The sequence below is a fragment of the Amblyomma americanum genome, chromosome 2 (assembly GCF_052857255.1).
Source record: "Amblyomma americanum isolate KBUSLIRL-KWMA chromosome 2, ASM5285725v1, whole genome shotgun sequence".
NCBI classification, from domain to species: Eukaryota; Metazoa; Arthropoda; class Arachnida; order Ixodida; family Ixodidae; genus Amblyomma; species Amblyomma americanum.
In genome coordinates, this window is record NC_135498.1 from 170,035,295 (window position 1) to 170,039,555 (window position 4,261).

A 4,261-nucleotide genomic window follows, 5' to 3' on the forward strand; every position below is an offset into this window, starting at 1 on the left:
AGCGAGAGGTCAAGTGTGGTTATAGGCATTACCTTATGTGGTCCACCATGGTGTCGCACCACTTGACCTTTCGATTTGCCGTAGAGGGTGGTAGAATAGTCACGTGACAATCGCGTAATGTCTCCCGATGACAACTGACGTTGTGACGTCAGTCGGGGGGGGGGGATATATATAGGCCGCAGCGTTCATTGGGTGACCAACCTCGCGATCAACCATTAACTTAACTGCCACCTGCCAGGGTGGCAGGGTGGGCGCGCTGCCTATCCAGTGTGCGGAACGCACTCAACGTTACAGACGCCACACCGCGTTTACTTTCCCGATACGCCACAGCTTTCGCTCTCTAACCAGGTTCAGTAGTAGTTAAACCGCAGCTAATTTTTCTCTTCTTTTCACTTGTGGCGTTGGTCAGTTGAAAATTAATAGTGTAATGACTTTATGGCTGAAAGATAATTGATTAAAAAGAAGAAAAACGAACATATGCCGCCGTTGGGATCCAGGTCCACGACCTCCAAGTTTCGCGTATGAAGCTACGGCTATGGCTGTCCTATCTTCTACTTACGGGGTATTTATGTAGCATGAACCTAACATTTAACGCGACAGCGTTAAAGGCCTCGTTGTCAAGAAAATCCGATGTCGGCTTGGTCGGCGTTGGCGTTGTGAGCGATATAAAACAAACCGACGCTGAGCCAGCGATCGAATAGCGAGCGGTAACCTAACTATAGGTCGCCGGTTCGAATCCCTGCCGCGAGCTAGACTAAGCTAAATAGGAAGCTTATGCCGCACGAAACACTAAATCCTATGCCCGCCATTTCATTTCCCCAAAAACCAATTTTCATTTTTTTCATGCCAACACCCCGAGCACTCTGCGACAAACCGTTTATCGGCAATGTTCATATTAAGATTCGTAAAGACGTAGAATTGGAAGTACCTAGGTCGCCGGTTCGAATCCCCGCTGCGAGCTAGGCTCTAACCTAACTAGCAAGTCTATGCTGCACGAAACGTTGAATCGTATGATACAATTTTGAGCACTCTGTGGCAAACGGTCGGTCCATAAATTTTTCACGAATGTCGGGTCTAAGTGGCCCTACTTTGGCGCCTGGCAGACAGGTATATGTACACCCGATCAACACACTTGCATATGTGTTGTGGTGCTCGGTCATCACGCTGCCGTACGCACATGGACGCCGATGCTTTGTCATGGTCTTCCCTCCAAAGCGAAGCTGCCTGCTCCTCTGTGACAGATCCTGTACTTTCGTCTCTTACCATCGCTGATATGCCTGCGGAGCAGCGGAAAGACCCGTGGCTTGCGTCCCTATAGACGCCGTGTCTTCATCTCCAAACGTTGGGCCTTCTAGAACTTTATGGCGTCAAGCGCCGCACTTTGCCCTCCGGGGCGGCCTTCTCTACAGCCGCAACTACATGGCTAATGGCCAGCAGTGGATTCCCCGCCATTTACGATCTGAAATTTGCGCCTCTTACCAGAGTTCACCTGCGTGGACCGTCAGAACTCGTGTTTCCCACGGAATGGATCGCCGCATAAGAAGCCAACCACCTGGTCGGCCCGTGGGAAACCGCAGACCGCGACTGCAAGGCGCCAGGATTCCTTCTTGCCTGTGTGTGTGTTTCAGTGCGGTGTGCGTGGTCACTTGGTGAGGGCGGAGCCTATGGAGAGGCTAAAGGCCCATTGGACGCTCGACCAGTTACCGGATTCCCTGGATAGGTGCCTGGGAAATGTGAACTGTATTTAAGCCGCCATCTGGCGTGTTTCAGAGCCCTTCGTTTCCGACTTTTGGTCTCCCTGTTGTGACATTCCGTGTGTGCTACGAGGATCCACGTTCGACGGCGCGGCGTAGACGGAGACCCGTGACAGCGGCATCATCAATTACCCAGCCATGCTCTTTGAGTGACGACCAGAACAACCGGACCCGCCGCCGCCCCGGGGAAACAGGCTTTATCCTCCCCAATTTCCGGGCACATTCCAGGACAAGGGAGCTGTCAGCGGGCCAGAGCGCGCCGTACCACAGCCGACGCTATGCGCTACCGCGAAGACAACATTCTTTCCCTCCCCCCCCCCCCCTTTGTCGTGGGCTATCGCCGGGAAGGCACCCACAGCTTCCCAGAAGGGCCGTGACGGACACCTGTCAGACAGACAGGCAGTACTCGCCAAGAATGTGGAAAGACAGGCGCTAGTGAATTAGCTCCGAAGAGAGAGCCTGTGTATACTCTCACTTGAGAGAGAGTGGTGACGTTTTTGTTGTTTATTTAGTTTGTATTGTTAACAGACTCTGGGGTCGAGGCTAAGCCCAACCCAAGGGGTGGTCCCCATCTCGCATGTTATTTTGGATTGGAGAATTGATGCTTTGGGCGGGCCACTGGAAATGACCGCCCTTAGTCCTTTGTTAATCAAGTGCTTAAAAGCGCATGTAAACGGATGCAGTTCAGTCTGAGCTGGGGCTCCATGCTTAGCATGTAATGTGATGCTACTTAGGCACTAACCTGCCCGGTCGATGAGTAAAGTAGTGCAAAGTTTGTTCTTTTGTAAATTCAGTTCTGCTTTTTCCAGTTTAACTCTCTGTATATGTATGTTGTAAAATTATGCTCTGCTGTCATCATCTACAAGCTCGCCTCCTGTTCATCTTCCAAGCCGAACGACACTAGAGGAAGGGTTTGTGAACCATCCTCGAAGAAACGGACGACTATTGAAATTCTACTGCATACACGCTCAGGACGACATCGTTCGCCAAGAGGGCCTTCAGCGCCGAAGCCCGACGGCGTGCAGCTTCTGCCAGCAACCGCTCGAGCCCAACTCCGGAGCCACTCCATCGCCCCCATGAAGTCGTCGGCACGTAAGCTCGGACGCCCCAGCCTCTGATGTATAATCTTAATCATGTGTAATTATTGAATATACCTGTTTGTTTAAACTGAGCCATACGGTGTCTCTTTGCCTCTCCGTCCCGTGTGGACCTGCGCATTATGGGGGTCATCACACTGGTGTCAGAAGTGGGGTCTCAAAAGCAAATGTCCTCTGAATGCTGTGACATTCATGACTTCAAAATTGTAATCAAAAGGGAATCACGGGACTGATTGTGGGACTTTTACCCCCATTTGAGAGGCTTGAGGCACTGGAGGGCTTAAAAAAAAAGAAAAATGACTGTATCTGAGGGAGTTCCCACTCCACAGCCGTCGCTCGGAGCAAGCATGCTGGCATTAGGAAGCGTCATTCCGACGTTTACGGGAGATAAGACAGGGGTTCCAATCTGCGATTTCTTTTCCATGCTAGAAGAGATTGGGAAAATGGGGGGATGGTTCGATGCTCAAATGCTGAGAATGGCGAGGTGTAAGATGGCAGGAGCTGCTCATGATTTTGCCTGGCGAGACGAAAAAGTAAAATCCACAAAATCATTTGCGGAATTTAAGAAGCTCGCGTTTGAGCATTTCGACACTGAACCACGTCACGTGCGGGTACAGAGGTTCCGTGACGCCGGACAGATGGTAGGGGAGGACGTGCGAACATTTGCGTCGCGGCTTCAGCGCCTAGCACGCGATACGTTAAGCAGGGAGGAGGAAGGAGACCAGCTAAGGAAGAAATACGCGGAGGATATACTTAAAGAGGAAATGACCGCTTTGTTCGTGGCTGGTCTGCAAGACCCCGTGCGCCGGTTCGTGCTCTCGCGCAAGCCGAGCAATTTCGACCAAGCCGTGGAGGCCGCATTGGATGAGGAACGAAATGAGGCGTTAACGACAGCCGCAGCGAGAGTACGCGTCATAGAGAGAGCGGTGCTCAACCCTGAGGTTGCTCTCTTGACAGAGCGGTTAGATCGCTTGGAACAGCTGCTAACTCAGCAGGTAGAACGCCAGGTTGAAGCGCGCGCTCAACAGCGCCCATTCGCTGGAAACCGGAGACCGCCACAAAGCTACAGGCGCGGTATGCGAGATTTTGAAGAAATCGTATGCTTCGCTTGCCAGGGTCGCGGACACATCGCCAGGTTCTGCCAAAACGTGCGCCGTGGGGAGCCACAAAGAGAAGCAGGCGAGACATGCCCTAAGCAAGCCTACAGCGGGGCTCCAGATACCGAGACAAAAAACTAGTTAGTCCTCCCCAGCCTGAGGAGCGTGGGGAGGGAGCAGTAGATGATGAGGTGGTGGTAGTTTGTGTGGCCGACGAGGCATGCCCTGTTGTGCGTTGCAAGTTAAATGGTTGTTGCATGGAATTGTTGATAGATACGGGGTCAAAGGTGACATTGCTTAAGGAGAGCAGTTT

General features: G+C 52.1%; 1 pseudogene; it reads right to left on the reverse strand.

Moving 5' to 3' along the window:
- LOC144120228 (uncharacterized) overlaps positions 1 to 49 on the reverse strand; it is a 27,244-nt pseudogene extending 27,195 nt beyond the window's left edge.
- Between the last annotated feature and the right edge of the window lie 4,212 nt (positions 50 to 4,261).